Source organism: Saccostrea cucullata, unplaced genomic scaffold (genome assembly GCF_032062105.1).
Source record: "Saccostrea cucullata isolate Sc308-1 unplaced genomic scaffold, CSIRO_AGI_Scuc_v1 ctg4725, whole genome shotgun sequence".
Classification (NCBI taxonomy): Eukaryota; Metazoa; Mollusca; class Bivalvia; order Ostreida; family Ostreidae; genus Saccostrea; species Saccostrea cuccullata.
Genome location: NW_026935364.1, coordinates 30,001 through 54,646, shown reverse-complemented (window position 1 = coordinate 54,646; position 24,646 = coordinate 30,001). Strand labels below are relative to the sequence as shown.

The 24,646-nt window shown below is 35.8% G+C and overlaps 1 long non-coding RNA gene and 1 pseudogene across 1 annotated transcript in view; both read left to right on the top strand.

The window, feature by feature from the left end:
* The first annotated feature begins 15,870 nt into the window (after window positions 1-15,870).
* LOC134242576 (uncharacterized) overlaps window positions 15,871-24,646 on the top strand; it is a 27,835-nt gene continuing 19,059 nt past the window's right edge. Inside the window, exon 1 of the long non-coding RNA XR_009986884.1 lies at window positions 15,871-16,138. This is a non-coding gene — a long non-coding RNA (uncharacterized LOC134242576). The remainder of the gene's footprint in view (window positions 16,139-24,646) is intronic.
* LOC134242577 (R3H domain-containing protein 4-like) lies at window positions 17,921-24,574 on the top strand (annotated as a pseudogene).

Below are 24,646 nucleotides of genomic sequence, written 5' to 3'. Positions count from 1 at the left end.
AATACTTATTCTAAAATATGAATTGAATATCACACAAAATAAAAGAGAAATATATATATGAATTAAGGGTTTTGTAAGAAGAATAAATAAATTTTCAGTTTTTTACCCCTATTTTACTTCAGTTTGAAAATAAAAATTTCAAACCATAAACACCTAAAGGACACCATGAATCATATTACAAAATATAAAATAGCCTCTGCATGCCGATTAAATTTTGAGAAAGACGATGACAGTCTGGCGGATTAAGATAGCAACAATTTACCCAAAATTTGAAAGTGGAAAAAAAACCATATACCGGTATAACATGCGATAGCAATTGTCCAAACTTAAAGCAACTCAGTACGGGGATAGAGATGGAAGTTTAGGACTAAACAATTTTCAAAGTAAATTTTGATATACTCGTAACTCCAAAAATCCCATGAAGCCACTCCCCTTCATTTTAGATCCGTGTACGTTTTTTTTTTCATTTTGCGATAATTGCAGGACAAGTCCCCCCCCCCCCCCCCCCGTAATCTATATGAGCCATACTCTTTTGAGACATTCTTTGTATAGGATTGTGTCAACTTGTCATTGTCATTCTTTGGCATGTTACAATATATAATATACAAAGCTAAATGAGACCAATAGGACCTTCTGTATAATGTTTAGGTTACAAGAGATTTTCACTCGAAATAAGTATTCAGAAAATATTTATAGATTATTGTGTAATAATCGTTTAATTTCTACAACGTATATTCTTTTGATTTGAATGAATACACACGAGGTACAAATGGATTCACAAATGAAACCCTGTATCTATTTATATTTCAAGGATGTATTTTTACATATAGTACAGCGTAAATGCCGAAAAAATTATTTAAAAATTCGAAAGAAAATAACAATTTCTGTCGAAACTCTGTAAACATTAGATTTGTTTTTGTACTCTCGACTTTTTATGCTCTAATCACCACCGTAGATTAATGAATATGTAATTGGATCACGTGGGCATGATCTTTGATCAATGTTCACTACGGAATTCACAAAGCAGTGACAAACAAGACAAGGCAACTTTACAATTTACGCTGCAGACTAAAACAATTTTTGTGCGAAAATTGCTTTACGGGAGCCTTCAGATAAGAAAAAACCCTTGAGGTAAATATATAAATGAATAATATTTTTGTGAATTACTGAAGATTTGCAGGTGGAAAATCGTATGCACCCTGGCATTCCATAACTCCCGCCATTTTCAAATATTTTTTTTTATCAGTGGTCAATAGGTAAACCGTTAAAACTGCCAAATCTTATAGGTGATGTAAAATACATGTAGTCTACAGTTTTGAAAAATACTCATTTTTGAATTACTTGTTAAGTTATATTCATGGATTGGGCATTCAAAATGTTAAAAGTTCACGAGCATTTAACAGGCTGCATTGAGTCCACTCGCCTTGAAAGGACAGAGAAAATAGCAGTTTTTAGTAAAGAAGTTTCCTATATTCCTAATGTTTAGTTCTTGAATTCCAAACCCTCTAGAAGTAATAAAAAAAACTGAGCCGATTTTGGAGACTTTATTTAGAAACAAATTAACCAATAATTTTTGTTTTAAAGTGTCTACATTTTATGAAAAATTGCAAATGTGAAAAAATAAGAAAGAAAAGAAAGGAAAAGAAAACCCCACAACAGTCCTCCTATTATTGTAGAAAACTTTGAAGCATGGATATTTATATTCCTTTTAATTCCGTTAAATTTGCATCGGGATCGAGATTAAATTTTGACATGTGGCGCGAACAGCGAATTCGAATGGCGTCGTTTATGGTGAGAAAGTCAGCTGCCCCTCTGTTTTATGGTTTTTGTGAGTACAATGGGCTTATTGAATTTCTTTAAAAAGCATTTTGTCGGAGTCAGCATGGATTGCATGAATTGATAGTGCAGTGTTTTAGACCAAGTATTTTTAGGCAGTGAAAATAGACTGCTAAAGTCAAATTATAGCCTACAGGTGAAATCTAAAATGGGTAACAAATTAAGATTTGCTAGTAGGTCTATCACATAGTGGAAATGCTTATGATATTTTACTTTGAATATATTTTATTTTCTGTTGACTGATTGTCTTCAAAGTTGAAATTTGTTTGCATGAATATATAACAGGTTGGGCACACACCGCCAAATGGTCATTTAACCCCCGTTTGGTGGTCATTCGCCCATATCGGCGTCTTTATTAACCACCAAATGGGAGAGAAAAATCGTTCTGTTCAGTTCTCTGGAATGACGTGAAATGGCGCATAATTTCAACTCACCGGGAATAAAATATAGATATTTATCTGTAGTCTGAACGAAAAAAATTAAAATTTCAACGCGGACTTTTTTGCGCAGTGTCGTTCAAATAATTGACAAAATCGTCACCTATGTAAACAAATGTAACGTTTCTCTGTTTTAACTTTAAAAGAAAAATTCCCTCCGTCTCGCGCGTAGTTGAGTCTATCAATCGTGTTGATCACTTCATATTTCTGTCATCCGGGCAACCGATCAATTATCTAAACCAATCAAAAATGACGATCTTTTCCAAACTTGGGTCAAAAGACTGAATTAAATACGAAGGCCCATAAGTGTTAATTTTCAAAAAGTAAAATAAGAGGAATGGTAAGAATTCGCTTTTATTTAGTTTATTTCGTAAGCAATGGCTTTATTCTTAATTATAAAAATGCGATAAGCAGCGAATTCATGTTAAAATAATCACTCGAAAACCATAATCTTGGAATAAAAACAGGAATAATTGCAAATGTCACTTTGTAAATCCTTTATTAAAAAATGTTTAATAAATATAGTAGATACAACATAGATATGCATACTAAACCACAAAGGGTCGCACAGAAATCGTAACTTCATCCTAAAAGAAAATAAAGAATAAATGTCACATTCAAATGTAGGAAAAATGAATATTATAGCACTAAGTGCCCACCATACGAATAAGATTTAACGGGATTTTATAAAGATTTGTATAGACGCAGATCGAAAAATCGTTTGAAAAGTTACTTCTCTAGACTAACACCTCTTGCTTAAATGTATTTTTTTTACCGAACTATACACAACAAAATAATTTTTTGTATTGTTTGAGCTAATAGTTCGGCCGTCACGAACAGCTGTGGGTTTCGTTTTTACGAAGTTCCACAGAAATCCCACATGGAAAATTGACTAAATTGTATTAAATGTGCGATGAATATGTTAATTAAAATTCCCCAATGCCTAAGTAAATGCGCTTTTGCTTTATATCAATGAAAATTGGATTGGAATAAAAAAGACCACCATTTGGTAGGTAAAAAAGACGCCGATATGGGCGATTGACCACCAAACGGGGGTTAAATGACCATTTGGGGGTGTGTGCCCAACCTGTATAATGCTGTGAACTGATAATGTACAGATATTGTATTTCTGTTGAACTATTATATGGCACTAGGGTAGAGGCACCGGCTAGGCCCAGGGTGGGGCTAACTCTGCCAAGTACATGTATTGAAAATGAAAAATAATTTTTCTGTTGGAAACCAAGCAGTAAATTAGTGAATCTGTTGGCATGGTTATTATAGAACAGTCCATCGACTGAAATTATCAAAATTTCAAAGCCAATGGTTTGGGCTTCAGTGTGGGGCTAAGGGTTTAAGCAAGTACATGCATTATGCCTTGTAAAATTATCTGTTCACTTGACTTTGACATACAATGTTCAACAAGTCTAGGGGTATTCTCTTTAGAGAAGTGGAGACAGGCTTTCGCCTGATGTAAACGTAATGTAGATTCAAGTTTTTTCAAATCATGATCCAGGCCAGGGTTAGTGTAGAATGGGGCCACAATGGTTGATAAACGTTTAAAATAGAAATACATGTACATGTATACATGCAGGAAATATCTTTAGAAATCTTCTCAAGAACAGCAAATCCATGATTTGTGATATGTATTCCTCAGTTAGTGTAGATTCAAGTTTGTTCAAATAATAACCCCTGAGAGGAAGGTGGGACCAAAATGGGGGATCAAAGTTTTAACGAAAGTAGATATTTTCATCAAACTTTATTTGCTTATGGATAAGCATAGATGACAGGTTATTCAATTTTAACCTTGACCTTTTATTATAACCCCTGCTGAAAATTGGGAGGGTATATAGTGATTGGTATGTCTCCATCTATACGTCCATCAGTCTGTAATGCTTTGTTGTACCCATCTCTTATCCACAACACCTCTTATACACTAAATGAAATTTATTGAGACTCACAGAATCTTTTTTTTTACATAGTGCCACTGCAATCTAATTAAAATTAGATGTTAGATCCACTCGCATACTCGCTACACTTACATCTAACAACATCCCATAGAGGGTCATGACAGAGGTCAATTTTGGAACAGCTCTAGTCTTATTCACTTAAACAATATACAATGATTTTGCACGCTACTATTTGATTGGTTGATAGAATTTGACCTCTGACATGACCCTCGATGGGATGTTGTTAGATGTTGGTGTAGCGAGTATGCAAGCGGATCTAACATCTAATTTTAATTAGATTGAGTGCCATTGTGACCTCCTATTTTACTTTTTGATCTGACACATATTTTGGGTTTCCCATAGCAAAACATGGACACTACCAATCTTTCTTTAATTTTGATAGGGTACCCATCTCTTATCCACAACTCCTTTATTACTAAATAGAATTAATGAGACTTTTACAGATTCTTTATTACATAATGCCATTGTGACCTCCTGATTTTCCCATTTGATCTGATATTTTTTCGCTCACCTGAGCTGAAAAATCAAGTGTTTTTCTGATCACATTTTGTCCGGCGTCCGTCTGTCTATCTGTTTCCATCTGTCTATCTGTAAACTTTTCACATTTTCGACTTCTTCTTCAGAACCACTGGGTCACTTGCCACAAAGCATTCTTGGGTGAAAGGGATTCAAGTTTGAATAAATTAAGGGCCATGTCCTTATTCAAAGGGATATAATTCAGAATTAGTGAAAATTTGGTGGCATGTTTCAAAAATCTTGTTCTCAAGAACCACTGTGCAAGGAAAGATGAAACTTATAGGGAAACATCCTCAGGTAGTGTAGATTCAAGTTTAAATCATGACCCCTGGGGTAGGCCTGGGCCACTAAGGCCAATCAAAGTATTAAATATAAATATATAGGAAAATTCTTTAAAAATTTTCTTCTTAAGAATAGCAAAGCCATAATTGTTCATATTTATATGGAAGCATCCAGTGGTAGTGTAGATTCAAGTTTTTTCAAATCATGGCCCCCAGGGGTAGGGTTGGGCCACAATGGACGATCAAAGTTCTACATAGAAATATTTAGAAAAATTGTTTAAATATCTTCTTCTAAAGAATAGCAAAGCCAAGTGTAAGTTTAAATGTAAAGGGCGATAAAGCCTCAGGTAGTCCAAGAAATATGCAAGCATAGTTAGTGTAGATTCAAGTTTGTTCAAATCATACCCTCTCCTCTTTAAGGATTGGTTGGGACCACTTTTGGATTTAAACTTTTCAATATATATAAACTAATTTCTGTTTTTTTCCTAGCCAAAGTGCTCAGGTGAGCATTGTGACCCATGGGCCTCCTGTTTCATGTCTCCCAGATTAAAAGAGTGACTTTTGTATTAAAATACATGTATTTTGTTAAACTTCATATGCTGATACATGTTGAGAACTTCAACATTTTTTCACCTAGTCTTCTTTTTTGACTTTGACGTAATTTCTCTCAAATTAATGTTTAGATCAGATTTAAAGAAACTTTTAAAAGATTTGTTTTAGCTCTATTGGTCAGAAAAAGGAGATTTCTTAGAAATACTGTCAAAATGTGACTTCTCCTACAGTTTTGGTTTGATTTCAATATAACTTGGCCATAAGTAGACAAAATTTAGATAAATAATTCCATTTATTGCTTTCTGTTGCAAAGTTTCAAATCCAAGTGCTACTTTTCATTTATTATATGTACAGACCAGAAGAGCTACAATCTTATCATAGACTTCTAGTTTTATGTAAGCAAAATTAATGATATTATAAAGTGAAAATTTATCAATTGTGTCCAATTTCTTAAAGTATTTTGACCTTCCATATGACTTTTGACTTTATTATTTTTGTGTATTAAATTCAGGTTTAAAGGATTTTTTTCAAAATTCATACACTTATACAAATTTTCATTTTGCCTAACTAATGAACTCTGGATAGGTTTTTCATTCCCCATTGACATATAAGCCTCCCGCCCCATATGAAATCAAAATGTTTCTCAATTATCTTAATTTTCAATTGTTTGCAGTTGAAATCATTGGTAAAAGCTGATCTGTATCCTGAAGTGAGGAGGAGTCCATGCCCCATTCAAATGAAACCATAAATAGAATGGCCTGCTTAGTAAGATTCAGACTTTCCTTTTTGCATTCTTCCCAATTTTTTACTAGCCAACTGGACTGGCCAAAACAACCTACCGTATATCAATTTTTTTTTCGTGATGATCTATTTTTCGCATTTTTTGCAACCATTTTTAATTCGCAAAATATAAAACATGCATTATATCAGCTAAAATGTGACATAAAAGCATTACCATTTTAAACAAAAAAAATCTTTAATTGTAAACAATAACTTACGCAAATTAAAAACTGTTCTATATTACCCCCTATTCGAAAAATTTCTGACACGCGAAAAAATTCGGATATACGGAATGACCTCTTGACTTTCAATTTACAGGAAGCAGAGATGATGAAACAGTTTAGATGGAACATCACCAGGAGCCACAGCAACAGCCAAGGAAGCTTATATGGAAGTAATTTTGATTTCGTCCTCTCTTTTTTCTTTCTCCTACCCCCTCCTGAGTCAAACAGAACTAACCCTGCCTTATTCCCCATACTAGTATTCCTCTTTTTGAATTAATGTCATTGTTGTGTAAGTGATTTTTCAACTAATTGTGTTGTACTGATCATTTTCACTTGAATTTCTGTAATTTGTTGCATTGTTTTGAATTCTTACTAGTCAGTTGTAAGTTTTATACTTACAGGGATTCGGAAGAGAAACAACGATGGAGGAGCTAGGTCGTCCAACAGAAGAAGACTAGATGACCAGTCCATTTCCCATCTCTAGACAGCAGCCAACATGGCCCAAAGTGGTAAGTAACTTTTCGTGATTTGTTGCATTGTTTTGAAGTTTTACTAACATTGTGCCAGTTTTATACTTTCAGGGACTCGGAAGAGGAACAACGATGGAGGAGCAAGGTCGACCAGCAGAGGAAGACGAGATGACGAGTCCATTTCCCATCTCTGTACAGCAGCCAACATAGCCCAAAGGGGTAAGTAACTTTTCGTGATTTGTTTCATTCTTTTGAAGTTTTACTAACATTGTGCCAGTTTTATACTTTCAGGGACTCGGAAGAGGAACAACGATGGAGGAGCAAGGTCGACCAACAGAGGAAGACGAGATGACGAGTCCATTTCCTATCTCTATACAGCAGCCAACATGGCCCAAAGTGGTAAGTAACTTTTCGTGATTTGTTGCATTGTTTTGAAGTTTTACTAACATTGTTCCAGTCTTATACTTTCAGGGACTTGGAAGAGGAACAACGATGGAGGAGCAAGGTCGACCAACAGAGGAAGATGAGATGACGTGTCCATTTCCCATCTTTGTACAGAAGCCAACATGGCCCAAAGTGGTAAGTAACTTTTCGTGATTTGTTGCATTGTTTTGAAGTTTTACTAACATTGTGCCAGTTTTATACTTTCAGGGACTCGGAAGAGGAACAATGATGGAGGAGCAAGGTCGACCAACAGAGGAAGACGAGATGACGAGTCCATTTCCCAGCAGCGAACATGGCCCAAAGTGGTAAGTAACTTTCCGTGATTTTTTGCATTGTTTTGAAGTTTTACTAACATTGTGCCAGTTTTATACTTTCAAGGACTCGGAAGAGGAACAACGATGGAGGAGCAGGGTCGACCAACAGAGGAAGACGAGATGACGAGTCCATTTCCCATCTCTATACAGCAGCCAACATGGCCCAAAGTGGTAAGTAACGTTTCGTGATTTGTTTCATTGTTTTGAAGTTTTAGTAACATCGTGCCAGTTTTATACTTTCAGGGACTCGGAAGAGGAACAACGATGGAGGAGCAAGGTCGACCAACAGAGGAAGACGAGATGACGAGTCCATTTCCTATCTCTATACAGCAGCCAACATGGGTAAGTAACGTTTCGTGATTTGTTGCATTCTTTTGAAGTTTTACTAACATTGTGCCAGTTTTATACTTTCAGGGACTCGGAAGAGGAACAACGATGGAGGAGCAATGTCGACCAACAGAGGAAGACGAGATGACGAGTCCATTTCCCATCTCTGTACAGCAGCCAACATGGCCCAAAGTGGTAAGTAACTTTTCCTGATTTTTATACCCCCCGCAAACGAAGTTTGGGGGGGTATATAGGAATCACCTTGTCCGTCTGTCTGTCTGTCCGTCTGTCCGTCTGTCTGTGCAATCGTGTCCGGTCCATATCTTTCTTACAGAGGGACATTAGAATCTACTACTCCACATTAAGATTGCTCATAATCTAAGGGTGTGTCATGACCTTGACCCAAGGTCATTTGGGGAAGTTCAAGGTCACTGGAAGAAAAATTTCATAATTCGTGTCTGGTCCATATCTTTCTTATGGATAAACTTGGTAGGTTCTCATTTCACACAAAGATTGCCCATGACCCAAGGGTGTGTCATGACCTTGACCCAAGGTCATTTGGGGAAGTTCAAGGTCACTGGGAGAAAAATTTCAAAATTCATGTTTGACACATATCTTTTATGGATAAGCTTGGTAGGTTCTCATTTCACACAAAGATTGCCCATGACCCAAGGGTGTGTCATGACCTTGACCCAAGGTCATTTGGGGAAGTTCAAGGTCACTGGAAGAAAAATTTCATAATTCGTGTCCGGTCTGTATCTTTCTTATGGATAAACTTGGTAGGTTTTCATTTCACATAAAGATTGCCCATGACCCAAGGGTGTGTCATGACCTTGACCCACGGTCATTTGGGGAAGTTCAAGGTCACTGGTAGAAAAATTTAATAATTCGTGTCCGGTCCATATCTTTCTTAAGGATAAACTTGGTAGGTTTTCATTTCATACAAAGATTACCCATGACCCAAGGGTGTGTCATGACCTTGACCCAAGGTCATGTGGGGAAGTTCAAGGTCACTGGTAGAAAAATTTAATAATTCGTGTCCGGTCCATATCTTTCTTATGGATAAACTTGGTAGGTTCTTATTTCACTCAAAGATTGCCCATGACCCAAGGGTGTGTCATGACCTTGACCCAAGGTCATTTGGGGAAGTTCAAGGTCACTGGAAGAAAAATTTTATAATTCGTGTTTGATACATATCTTTATTATACAAAAACTTACTTCTGAAAAACCCAGCGGGGGGTATTTTGTCTCGATTGGACAGTTCTAGTTTGCATTGTTTTGAAGTTTTACTAACATTGTGCCAGTTTTATACTTTCAGGGACTCGGAAGAGGAACAACGATGGAGGAACAAGGTCGACCAACAGGAGAAGACGAGATGACGAGTCCATTTCCCAGCAGCCAACATGGCCCAAAGTGGTAAGTAACTTTTCGTGATTTGTTGCATTCTTTGGAAGTTTTACTAACATTGTGCCAGTTTAATACTTTCAGGGACTCGGAAGAGGAACAACGATGGAGGAGCAAGGTCGACCAACAGAAGAAGACGAGATGACGAGTCCATTTCCCATCTCTATACAGCAGCCAACATGGCCCAAAGTGGTAAGTAACTTTTCGTGATTTGTTGCATTGTTTTGAAGTTTTACTAACATTGTGCCAGTTTTATACTTTCAGGGACTCGGAAGAGGAACAACATTGGAGGAGCAAGGTCAACCAACAGAGGAAGAGGAGATGACGAGTCCATTTCCCATCTCTATACAGCAGCCAACATGGCCCAAAGTGGTAAGTAACTTTTCGTGATTTGTTGCATTGTTTTGAAGTTTTACTAACATTGTGCCAGTTTTATACTTTCAGGGACTCGGAAGAGGAACAACATTGGAGGAGCAAGGTCAACCAACAGAGGAAGAGGAGATGACGAGTCCATTTCCCATCTCTAGACAGCAGCCAACATGGCTCAAAGTGGTAAGTAACTTTTCGTGATTTGTTGCATTGTTTTGAAGTTTTACTAACATTGTGCCAGTCTTGTACTTTCAGGGACTTGGAAGAGGAACAACGATGGAGGAGCAAGGTCGACCAACAGAGGAATACGAGATGACGAGTCCATTTCCCATCTCTAGACAGTAGCCAACATGGCCCAAAGTGGTAAGTAACTTTTTGTGATTTGTTGCATTGTTTTGAAGTTTTACTAACATTGTGCCAGTCTTATACTTTCAGGGACTTGGAAGAGGAACAACGATGGAGGAGCAAGGTTGACCAACAGAAGAAGACGAGATGACGAGTCCATTTCCCATCTCTGTACAGCAGCCAACATGGCCCAAAGTGGTAAGAAACTTTTCGTGATTTGTTTCATTGTTTTGAAGTTTTACTAACATTGTGCCAGTTTTATACTTTCAGGGACTCGGAAGAGGAACAATGATGGAGGAGCAAGGTCGACCAACAGAAGAAGACGAGATGACGAGTCCATTTCCCATCTCTATACAGCAGCCAACATGGCCCAAAGAGGTAAGTAACAAATTTCCTATTTAAATGAAGTTTGTCACTTGTTAGGGAATGAGAGTGATTCCCCTTTGATGTCTTTGTTTTCTCTTTGAGGCTGACCAGGATCCTGAAGTGAGGAGCAGTCCCTCTCCCATTTAACAGCATTCATGCGCAGAAAGTGGGGGTAAGATTCATACTTGACCTCTTTGTACCTTTTCCAAATTTTCTGGCTTTCCAATTGATGTTGGCTTTGTCAGTCTTTGACGTCTTGACTTTGATTTGACAGGAAGCAGAGATGCTGAGACAGTTCAGAAGAAAAATCACCAGGAGTCACAGCAACAGCTAAGGAAGCTTATATGGAAGTAATTTTAATTTTCTTCTTTCTTTCCCCTTTCTTTCTTTTGGGGATAAATCAATTAAATAGTGAAAAAAGTGCATTATTCCTTTAAAAATCTTCTTCTCATGGGCAATAAATAAACTAACCAGGTACATAATTATGTTGAATAAGGCTGCCTCTTTCAAAATTGCGAATTTCATTTGGTCCCAGGATCGGGGGTTCTGTTGTAAGGGTAAAGTTCGTTTGATACATACTTTATACAGGGTCATTTTAGCTCCATGTTATTTTCGCCCTTTCACGCATAGAAAATATCCTGCCCAGTTTTATATTTGCACAGTTAAAATTCTTTTTAAGAAACCATTCTGTGTTTTATAAGTTCAACCCAGTTTTAAATTCACCCTCATGTGAGTAGGGCAAATGGGGAGAAAATAAAACAGGGGCGAAAATTTCCCTGTATACAGTAGTGAAATTGCATTTTTTCTTTGAAAATCTTCTCTTCTCCTGGATAACAAACAAATTAACCATGTACATACTTATGATGAGCAAGAAAGTCTCTTCCAAAATTGTGAATCTCATGGACCCTGGGTCAGGGGTTCTGGAGTTAGGTTGGGGCTCTATTGATTATTTAGTGAAAAAGCATGAATTTTTTGAAAATCTTCTCTACTACTGGGTATTAGACAAACTAAGTACATAGTTATGATGAGTTAGAAAGCCTCTTCCAAAATTGTGAATTTTATGGCCTCTGTGTTGAGTGTTTTGGAGTTAGGGCAGGGCTCTATTGATTATATAGTGAAAATACACTAATTCATTAAAATCTTGTACTCTGCTCCTGGGTATGAAATAAACTAACCAAGTACATAGTTATTTTGAATGATGGTGTAAAAAAGCGACGACATCCTAACATCCAGACATGTCTTAAACTTATTAGAACCCGACACTCTTAATGAAGCATTTGGTCAGTAGCTCATTTGTTAAATTAATTAAGAGTGTTTCGGCAGTATTAATAGCACATGTCATTTTATAATTGTGATACGGCCTGCCATCATCAGGGGTCTACCATATGCATAAATCAATCAATTTCTTTGAACTTCATTTGATTTTAATTTAGATCTAATGATAAGATCGCCTATATTCTTGTGTTTGCTGTATGCCACCATAGGGGCTGTTGTGAATAATTCTTTGCATACATCATCATCAAGTATGTAACTCCAATATTTCATAAGTCGTTTCCTTAACCCCTTTATACATGGGTTAAACTTGGTGACCAAAACGTTTGGTACAGCCTTTTTGTTGTTTTTCTTCTTTGATTTTTGAAGAAGATCCATTCTATTTGCAGAAATAGTTTCTTGCATAATAGGTTCAATTTCTGAATGTTTATAACCTCTTTTTTCGAGATGAGTTTTGAAATCTCTAAAGATAACTTGCAGTACAGCTTGATCACTAGTATTTCTCAGATGTCTGGTACATTCTCCTTTAATTAGGCCCTTGAAAACTGATGGGCTATGAGCACTTTGCCTGTGCAAGTATTGGAAGCTTTTAGTAGGTTTGATATACCAGCGAATGTCTAATCGCTGGCTATCTAAGAATCTTGATCCTTTGTAAATAGTAGTGTCTAAGAAGTTGACACTTGTGTGAGATATTTCATGAGTGAATCTCAAATATTTATGACAAGAGTTCCCTATGTCAAAAAATTCTTTAATATCATCCGGGCTTCCGTTAAATAGGGTAAAGCCGTCATCTCTAAATCTACCGTGATAAATAAGTTTGTCGGCATGTTGAAATTTAGATATTACATCATCAGTGATGTCTTTCATACGTATATCTGTAATTTCTGGTGACGGGCGTGCCCCCATCGCCGCGCCTATGATTTGTTTGTAGTATCGTCCGTTAAACTCGAAATAATTATTTTCAAGTATACATCTGAGAAAAAAGATAAGATCAGAACTGCAAGGTCGAGATAATTCCAGATTAGAATTGTCTGCGCGGGTATGTTAAGGCAGCACATGGAGCAGAATTCGGCAAATTAACACTTTTTTATAATTATGTAACACTAATAAATTGGAAAAGTCAAGCATAAAACTTTTATTATAATTATGCATTCTATAGACTTCAATGGGACTTATACTACATGAAGCACTTCACCACGACGTCAGCACGTGACGTCTATAATTAGAAAACATGCCTTAATGAAAAAGTGAAAAGTTCAACACTACCCCGGGGATAATTAATTTCAATTTGTAATAATAATTATGTAAAAACATCTCTGTACCATGAAAAGTGCTGCTAGAATCCTACTGTCATATCACAGAAAAAATTATTCAACACTTTCTGACGAAACCTTCCCAAAATTTTTACATTGTGTTCATGACATCGAAAAAACCCCATTAATTCCCGTAAACCATACGATTCTAGCAGCACTTTCCAAAAACAATAGAATAAGAACATTAAATAGAAACATAAATTAAGTTTCAAAGTGTGCGGCGTTGTGTTGAACTTTTGCATCTTATTTGTTACGAACGACAGAGGAAAGGCTGATCGGCAAGTAAACACCCTCCCTGCTTTAATTTTACGAAGAAATTGTTGAAGTATATTACCATACCTTATTCATAAGCTTTATTCCCACATGAATCACACATGATATTCATTCTTAATGCTTTTAAACTCCGATTTCTTGTGTTTGTTTACATGAATTCTCGTTACGTTTCACTTTCACTCTGCTACTGCATGATCAACAGTTATGACGTCACGGGTTTGGTATCTAACCCCTGTGATAACTACAGAGACCCAGAAACGACAAAATTCTGTTTGTATAATGCCTTTGCATATTTTGATTAATTTTTACGACCTCAAATCAATCCTAGATATCGATTATAAGAATTTGTTATCTCTAAACTTCACGTCATATAGCTTACTATGACGTCATATCATATAGGCAAGTAGAATATTTGGTTGTAACCTTAACCTACCTGCGTGTTAAATATGCTTTCTCGACAGATTGTAGCAATTCAAATTCCATGTTGGTGTACATGCTGGTTACATCATAAGTAACCAGGATGACATTTTCAGGTACAATCAAAGATTCGATTTTCAAAAGCCTCTTCCAAAATTAAGAATTTTATAGCCCCTGGGTTGGCGGTACTGGTGTTAGGACGGGGCTCTATTGATTATATAGTGAAAATGCATAAATTCTTTAAAAATCTTCTCTGTTTCTGGGTATTAAACCAATAAATTATGTACAGTAAAACTCGTTTAGTACGAACATGGATATTGCAAATTCACGGATATAGCAAAGTTATCTTGGATCCCCATATATATAAATTTAATGAATTCCTTATACGGATATAACGAATTACGTATATAGCGAAGTAATTTGATAGGTTCTAGTGACTTCGTTATGACCGAGTTTTACTGTACATAGTAATAGATGGGAAAAATGAAACTCGTGTGGATTTATTGTTAGGTAGTGTAGTAGTTGAATAAGGAGGTTGCTGGCTCTTCATCATTGGAGATGGCGGATTAAGCATTTGGAGGAGGCTGGGAATATTGGATTGGAACAGCATGCCAACAACACTGGAATGGGGGTATTTCTTAGTCATTAAAGAATAGCAGAAGTAAGTTTGTTTCATTATTATTTTGGCCCACCTACTGAGTACTAACATTTCTGAGATTTACCGTTTGGGATCTTCTTGATCCTTTGTGTTTCCATCGGTTGTTTGCGGTGGCCACCTTTGATGTGTTTCCTGCTGCATTCAGAAGGTAAGAGGTGTATAGTAGTTGTAAGTAGCTTTACTTAGGTATTTCTTAGTGTTAGGTTTGGTTTGTATAGTGTTTCCGTTGGGTGCAGTTGTGTTGTAGTTTAAGTTAGTAACTAGTAAGTAGGTTTTAGTTGTTAGTTAGGCATTTTAGAGTTCTTTAGGAGTGTAGGTTATTATTGTAATTAAGGTATTTGTTAGTTAGTGCATGATTAGTGCTTGTGGTGGATAGGTTTGCATGATTAACACCCTAACAAGCAGGGTTCTCGATCCATGAGCTGTTTTACTGTGTTGGTCCCGACACAGAAAAATGTTCTCTGACACAGTAATGATTCAAATTTTATCTGTGTGAACAGGAAAAATTTTGCCAACACAGTTGAAAAATTTTGCCAACACAGTTAAGATCTGTGATAATAAGAAAATTGAAACATACAAATTCTCGCTATCTGAAACATTATTAATCAAACAATTCTACCGTCTTTCAATTCTAAAAGGTATCTAGAGCACTTAATTACGGTTTCACCTTGCGTAATCATTTCCTAGACCCAGGAGTCGCCAGACTTTATGAAGGAACAAAGACAAATAATTGGTTTTCATACTTACATGTAACTGTTAATTGGTACTTGTAGTTGCAATTAAAGTACATTGTATTATTTTTAAAAATATATTTAAATGTCTTTTCTATAGAGCCATGGCTCTAGAATTATATATGTTGGCAATGTAAATCAAACATAACACTGTACCGAAATCATTTACTTGATGTAAATAAATAGTTTTAAATTTTCAAGGAACTTTTAAAAGTATTTTACTATTCCGAAGTCTATTTTTTTTGTAATTCCTTAATTCGATCAAGAAAATTGACAAAAAAATTATGACAAATTTGCTTTAAAAAATTGTAAGTAGTTCAACTTTATCGACAAGAATTTCCCCTGCATTTCATAATATGTGCTAATATGTTCGACCATACTATTTTTGTAATGAATTAGTGATTTTTTTTTTTTTAAAGTGTGTGCATGTATTCTTAAGTAATTATAATGAATAGTGATTCAGTTGCAAATTTGATCGCTAAAATACCATGAAATTTTAGTGCTTTGCGTGAACTCTGCAACACAGTAAAATTTCAGATGATGGAGAACCCTGAACAAGTAACAAGCTACTAAAACTACTAACGTCTGCTAAATGTTGTGTGACGCGTCTAGTGTGTTGGTGTTAGTGTCTGTGTGCTTGTCACCTCTCGCTTTCAGCCATCACCGCTGGCTAGCAGCAATGCGAAAAGGGAAGGAATTTTAGTCTTTCCCTGCCAGTACATAGCCTCTCCACAACAAGTCCTATGCGATGCCTCCACGTGGAAGCAGACGGATACTGGGTATCATTTTGTCCCAGGCTAAGTTCGCAAGGGCGCACAGGAAGAGGAGTCTCAAAAGCATTGGTAAACATCTCATATAGGAGAGAAAACTGATCACAAACCCAATTTAGTAGTAGAATCAATTGATATAAGTGATGGCTGTTAAAAGAAGTGAACCTTTGTCCATTTAATGTCATTATCATCTTTGTTGTAAACTTTCACATTTTCATCTTCGTCAAAATTCAAAGAAACTTGGCACAGAGTATCCTTGAGTAAATGCCATTATGGGATTCAAGTTTATTCAAATGAAGGCCCACTCCCTCTTCAGATTGGAGATTATTACAAATAAGTGAAAAATTAAGGACATCTTTTAAAAATCTTCTTTTTAAGAACCACTGAAACAGGAAAGAGACACTTATGTGGCATCATCCTCAGGTAGTGTAGGTTCAAAATTAGTCAAATCAAGACCCCATGGTGGGATCATAATAGGGGATCAAAAATATATATAATATATAGGAAAATGCATATTTTTTTTATTTTTACAAGAACAACAGCCACAATTAGTCATATTGATGGGAAATCATCCTTTTGGTTGTGAAGATTTCATTTTTCAAATCGTCTCCACCGGGGAAAGGTTTGGGCCACAATGGACATCAAAGTTTTACATTCACCAGGATTAAACATAGGAAAAATCTTAAGAAGAAATCTTCTCAGAAACAAAAATGTCATGACTGGTCATATTTATACGGTAGCATCTTCATGTAGATTTAAATTTGTTCAAATCATGATCCCCAGGGGTAGGACAGGGCCCCAATGGTGAATCAAAATGGATGGGGGAATATATGGGAAAAGTCTTCTCAATAACACAAAAGCCTGGCATATATAGTCATATTGATATGGAAGCATCCTTAGGTAGTGTAGATTCACATTTGTTCAAATCTTTATCCCAGAGGGCAGGGAGGGGCATCAATGGGGGATGAAATTTTAACAAAGGAATATACTGTAGACATTCTTTTTTCCAAGGGATCATAATTCTGCGTAATCTCAAATTCTGTTTAATCCGCGGGTAGAAAATTATGCGGTTTTAATAGATTGTCACTATATGCCTTTCATTTATATTAAGTACGCTTGAACAAATATCCGCGGAGAATTTGTGACCGCGTACATAGCGTAAATTAATACCACATGGAAAAAAGTACTTCTACAGTATAGGAAAAAATCTTATGTTCAAGAACAGTTAATTAAGCCATTGTTATTGATATGAAAATGTCTTCAGGTATTTATTCCAGCCCCATTCTCCTCTTCCTAAAATTTATACTTTTCAATACTGGACTAATTTGTGCATTTACTAGTCATTATGCTTAGGTGAGCATATTGCCCATTGGCCACTTGTTTACTTTAGAAATCTTCTCACTTTGTATGAAGTACAATTGATCCCCTTTTGGTGTCTGTTTTTATCTTTTTAAGCAGAATAATGTTAAGGCTGAACAGGATCCAGAAGTGAGGAGGACTCCCTCTCTGAACTGCAGACAGCAGCAGAAAGCAGGTTAAGATTCAGACTTTACTTCTTATATCTTTGCTTGCCAATTGATGTTGGCTGTACCAAGCTTTAACCTCTGGACTTTCAATCAACAGATTTCGGTTCCTCTTTGATTCAGAAGAGGAACAACAATGGAGGACCAAGGTCATTAATATAAGAAGAGTCTATTCCTGTCTGTGTTTTACAGACATCATTTCTCAAAAGTGGTAAGCAACAAGCTGCTTTTTACTGAAGCTTCTCACTTGATATTAAGTGCAAGTGTAAATTGATTGCTTCAATTGACAAAAATGCCACTTTGAAATGAGAAAATTAAAATTTAATGTAGCATGTGTACCGGTAAAATCCATAGTCAGATTTGTCATAAACCACAAAAAGACTGTTACAATTTATCACCAGCCCATTACTTTGAAATAAAGGGAAAACACTGTGGTATGTGGTACTTGCATCCTCGCAATGTCAGGGGTTTTGCATCAAATACGGTAGTTGCCATTCGGAACCCCTGACAGATTCCATTCAGTTTTATTTGTTATTATCTCATTTTTTCTTCAGTGAAACAACTTTTGAACATGGCAGATAAAGAGGACTCATTTGAGCTGGACTTTGATATTTTTTGAGCCAACCATTTCAGCATTTGCAGAGCTGTTCAATGAAAAAGAAAAGATGCAGGTAAAAAAATAAAGCATTTTAAAACTTATTGAAATCCTGGGTAACTCAGAGAAGTTGTGCAACAGATAGAGGTGATGGACATCCTACTTAATTTATAAGCTCTCGCTATGGAAATGTCCAAATAATCTTTTATTGATAGAATTTTTATTGCTTATTCATACACCAATTTTATTCAAAATGAAAATATACAGCATTTACAGCTATTCTGTGAAATTTATCTCAGAGAAACTATTCTACTTTGCTAGTTTATCTTGCAACCAAAATTTTTATAGCATATTTTTAAGGTACATGTTTATTTGGATAAAAATTCTGTATATGATTGTTGCTGTGAACAGAATTAAAAAAGACCGAAATTATTAGTTCACAGGCCAGGTTCCATTGTGGACAAAAAAATGTAATTGTGGGCATCACGCTTTTCATGTGTGGTTGAATAAACAAAGAACATATTTCCTTACAGTTGACAAATCTGGTTTATGAAGGGTCATCGAGAGGTGGTTCTCTCTATTTACAGGCTTGGAACAGCTTTGTAAACAGTTCAGAGGAGGAGCAGGAAAGAATCATCAGTGGAAGATCAATCCCAGAAATCATCACTGAAGAGGAAGTGGAGGGCGACTTCCAGATGGTGGAGAGGACGACGGAAAATACCACAGACAAAAGGAAATGTAAGAGAGAAAGAGAGGGATACCAGTAAATCTGTCAAAATTTAGGCAGATAAACAGAAATTGTCCTTTGGAATATCACATTGTTTATGAAACTCGCCTTTAGTTTTTTTTTGACAATGTTTTGAAGATATTGTAAAGTGTATTCTTTTGATTTTTAAGTTCAAAAGTGTAATCAAAAAGTTTAAAACCCTTTGCTTTAGCGTTGAAATATAATTTCAGGTGCTAGTTTCTCAAAACATCATAGACATGGGTATAATCATTTTACACATCTTTACAGACCTCAATCATTTCATTCCATGTTGATATAAGTGAAAAAAATAACATTTATTAGTACATGTATCACTTGAGTTTGTTGTCATCATTCTGTGAGAGATTGGATTTTACCTTGTTATATTGCCGAATGTGTACATAGTTAGAGCTACAATTATCTTGACTTTTTAGCTCACCTCAACGAAGTTGGGGGAGCTTATGTAATACCCTCGGCGTCGGCGTCCCAGGTTAAGGTTAAGTTTTTTGGAGCAGTTTTCTTTTTAAGTACTTTTATGTCCTATTTTGATTAGACATGCATGGAAGATGGTTCTACTGTGTTTCATTGTACCATTCAAAGTTTCAGATGCTGCAGTTTCAGCAAAGGAATGACCAGGTTAATGTTTTTGGAGCAGGTTAACATTTTTGGTGCAGTTTTTGGTGTAGATTTCATTTCCAAGTTACTATAAGCCCTATGTTGGCCAAACTTGCATGGATGATACATCTAAGGATGCATACTACCGGGCTTGCTTCGGATGCTGAATCTGACCTACATTTTCCAGTTGAGTGAACAGGTTAAAGTTTTTGGTGCAGGTTTCATTTGCAAGTAACTTTAAGCCCTATGTTGACCAAACTTGCATGCATGATACATCTAAGGATGAATATTACCGGGCTTGCTTCGGATGCTGCATCTGACCTACATTTTCCAGTTGAATGAACAGGTTAAAGTTTTTGGTGCAGGTTTCATTTGCAAGTAACTTTAAGCCCTATGTTGACCAAACTTGCATGGATGATACATCTAAGGATGCACACTACTGGGCTTGCTTCGGATGCTGAATCTGACCTACATTTTCTGGTTGAGTGAACAGGTTAAAGTTTTTGGTGCAGGTTTCATTTCCAAGTAACTATAAGTCCTATGTTGACCAATCTTGCATGGATGATACATCTAAGGATGCATACTACCAGGCTTGCTTCAGATGCTGAATCTGACCTACTTTTTGTGGATGACTGAAAATGTTAGTTTTTAATACATGTTTCATTTCCAATTAACTATGAGCCCTATAATGAGCAAACTTGCATGGACGATACATCTTAGGATGCACACTAATGGACTTGCTTCGGATGCTGAATTTGACATACATTTTTCAGATAATAGACCAGGTAAAAGTTATGGTTGCAGGTCTATTACCAAAAACCTATAAGGCTCATATAACATAGTATAAACCGAACTTGCACAAATGTTGCATCAAGAGATGAAAATCTCAAATTTGCTTCAGATGCTGGATTTTGATTACATTTTCATTAAGAAGAACTAGTTTAAATTTTTTATGTAGGTCTATTTCAAAGTATCAGATCAAAATTGCTTAAATATTTTCATTTTTGGAATGTACACTTTTTTTTGGGTTAATTGTGTGACTTTGCCTTACTTAAAGACAACATTCGTTGAGGTGAGCTCTGTAATCTCTGATTACCTATGTTTTATGTTTCAGATCATCCATCTTATACTGCAGAGGAATGTTTCCAGAGGATTGACAAGAAAATTAAAACCCATCTGAGAAGAAAACATATCCCACTGGTATGTAGATATAAACCCTTGATAGGGGTTAAAGTAAATAAAGGAAAACATAAAATATTACCGGTATCATCAAAGACAGTATGCACATAAATATCAACTTAATTAAACGTTTTTCTAAGTATGTATTCAGATCCACCTCAAATTCTTATCAATTTTCACATGTAATACCAGTATCACAGTGACTTGATGGGATGAACAGTGGTTCCTTAGTTCAATAAGTGGTTCTACTCATAGTACAGTTCAATATCGAGGTAAATGCCAGATTTTCTGTGTTTCTGTTTGTAGGAATTCCTGATGAGTCTGGAGGAGAATGTGATCGAGTTCTTCAGATCTTGGCCAGACTCTGTGTACATCCAGCATCTAAGGGGAGGGTTCGAGAGAATGATGCTGCACGGCATGTGTCAGTACCTAGATCTCCATTCTAAAAGTAAGTAATTTCTTATGATAACAGTGATATCTTTGAGACACATTTATTGATTTGATATCACAAAGGTTATTGGAAAATTGAAAAGTTTCAATGTGAATATGCAAAAACTCATAAAATATGATTTTTAGCTCCACTGGTCAGAGACCAGAAGAGCTTATGCGATAGTAATGCATCCGGTGTCCGTCCGTCTGTCTAGCTGTCCGTCTGTCTGTAAACAATTTTTCAAAATGCTACTCCTCCTACAGTTTTTATCTGATTTCAGTATAACTTGGCATACAAGTAGAATACACTTAGATACATAATTCTGTATATCGGTTTTTGATTTTGATGAACTGTGTTGCCGTGGTTACTAAAAATAGAAATTTCTGTGAAATTCTTTCAAAATGCTACTCCTCCTACAGTTTTGGTCTGATTTCAATATAACTTGGCACTCAAGTAGACTACACTAAGATACATAATTCTGTTTATCAGTTTTTGATTTCGATGAATGGTGTTGCCGTGGTTACTAAAAATAGAAATTTCTGTGAAATTCATTTAAAATGCTACTTCTCCTACAGTTTTGATTTGATTTCAGTATAACTTGGCACACAAGTAGACTACACTAAGATACCTAATTCTGTTTATCGGTTTTTGATTTCGATGAACTGTGTTGCCGTGGTTACTAAAAATAGAAATTTCTGTGAAACTCTTTCAAAATGCTACATTTCCTATAGTTTTGGTCTGATTTCAATATAACTTGGCACACAAGTAGATTACACTTAGCTACATAATTCTGCTTATCGGTTTTTGATTTCGATGAACGGTGTTGCCGTGGTTACTAAAAATAGAAATTTCTGTGAAATTCTTTCAAATTGCTACTTCTCCTACAGTTCTGGTCTGATTTCAATATAACTGGGTACACAAGTAGACTACACTAAGGTTCATAATTCTATTTATCGGTTTTTGATTTTGATGAATAATGTTGCCGTGGTTACTAAAAATAGAAAATTCTGTGAAATTCTTTCAAAATGCTATGTCTCCTACAATTTTAGTCTGATTGCAGTATAAGTTGACATACAAGTAGACTACACTTAGATACAAAATTCTGTATTTCAGTTTTAGATTTTTTTAAATAGTGTTGCCATGGTTACTGAAAATAGAAATTTCTGTGAAATACTCTCAAATGTTATTCCAAATACAGTTTTAGTCTGATAATAATATAATGTGGCATGCAAGTAGACTACACTAAGAACATAAAGAGACTTATAATCAAGGATCATTATTCTATTTATAGCTGTTATAAAGTTTCAATTCCCAACTCTCTAAGTACTTTTTTTCTTAATTTGCTATAAGTGCAAACCAGTAGAGCTTCAGTCTCAACAGAGACTTCTGGTTCAAAGATAGTAACAATATTTAGCAAATTTAATTGATTGGTATATTATTAGCTCACCTGATCCGAAGGCTCAAGTGAGCTTTTCTAATCACATTTTGTCCGTCATCCGTCCGTCTGTCCGTCCGTCTGTAAACTTTTCACATTTTCGACTTCTTCTGAAGAACCACTAAGCCATTTTTGACCAAACTAGATACAAAGCATCCTTAGGTGAAGGAAAATTTAAATTGTTAAAGTAAAGGGTCAAGTCCCCTCACAAGGGGAGATAATCAAGAAAAGACAAAAATAGGGTGGGGTCAGTAAAAAATCTTCTTCTCAAGAACCACTGGACCGGAAAGGCTGAAACTTCTGTGGAAGCATCTTGGGGTAGTGTAAATTCTAAATTGTTCAAATCATGACCTCTGGGGGTCGGGCAGGGCCACAACGGGGAATCAAAGTTTTACATAGAAATATATAGGAAAAATATTTAAAAATCTTCTTCTCAAAAACCACTGGGTCAGAAAAGCTGAAACTTATGTGGAAGCATCCTGGGATAGTGTAGATTCCTAATTGTTCAAATCATGACCCCCGGGGGTAGGGCGGGGCCACAATTTGGAATCAAAGTTTTACATAGAAATATATAGGAAAAATCTTTAAAAATCTTCTTCTCAAGAACCACTGGGCCAGGAAAGCTGAAACTTCTGTTGAAGCATCCTAGGGTAGTGTTTATTCTAAATTGTTCAAATCATGACCCCCGGGGGTTGGGCAGGGCCACAATGGGGAATCAAAGTTTTACATAGAAATATATAGGAAAAATCTTTAAAAATCTTCTCAAGAACCACTGGGCCAGAAAAGCTGAAACTTATGTGGAAGCATCCTGGGGTAGTGTAGATTCTTAAATGTTCAAATCATTACCCCCCGGGGTCGGGCGGGGCCACAATAGGGAATCAAAGTTTTACATAGAAATATATAGGAAAAATCTTTAAAAATCTTCTTCTCAAGAACCATTGGGCCAGGAAAGCTGAAACTTCTGTTGAAGCATCCTAGGGTAGTGTTTATTCTAAATTGTTCAAATCATGACCTCCGGGGGTTGGGTGGGGCCACAATGGGGAATCAAAGTTTTACATAGAAATATAATTAGGAAAAATTTTTAAAAATCTTCTCAAGAACCACTGGGCCAGAAAAGCTGAAACTTATGTGGAAGCATCCTGGGGTAGTGTAGATTTCAAATTGTCTAAATTATGATCAGTGGGGTAGGGTGGGGGTTACAATATGTATTACAAGGGGGAAATCTGGTAAAGAACAAAATGGTAAAAGCTTCTCAGGTGAGCGGTGTGGCCCATGGGCCTCTTGTTATTATATTGTAATCAATTTTTCTTTTATGTCAAGTCTTAAAAAATTTGTTTCCAGAGAAATAAAATGCTGAATATTGTAATGGGCTTTCAATATGCTATTTTTTTTTCAGGTGTAGAAAACAATGGAGAACGCCACACTCACGTGGAAAACCGTATCCTCTCTGATCCTCACACCGTTTTACTGTCATCCTACCTCCAAAGGTCATCGTCTTGACAACACAATAGCAAAATTCAACTCTGAGAAAACATTTTCATGGCAGAAATTTGAACTCATTACTGTAGATATTTATTTTTTGGTACATCTGATTTTGATGCATTATATGTTTATATAAAATGTTAATACATGTTTAAATGTTGATTCTGTTCTTTATGATTGTACATCATAATTATATGTATTTAGCTTTAAGGAATGGATCATTTTTACAACTGTTACTTATTTTATATATGTTTTTCCAGTCATATTTATGGATTAATGATGCAAACTGTTGATATTTTTTAACCATCAGTAACAATTGATGTGAAATAGAGTATTTTTCTTGCATGATCTTTAGATTGTAATTAAGATAAAAAGATCAGGTTTAATTGTAAATTTTTTTAGATGATGGAAACCAGTGAGAACACAATTTGTTAAGACTATTTTTTCTAATTATATTTTCATGAAGAATTTGGCAGACTAAAAAGGGGCATAACTTCAGCTGTACAAATTGAAACACAAGTTTTAAAATTATATCATGTATCTTTGAATTTATGATATAAATAGACAGTTACAGTA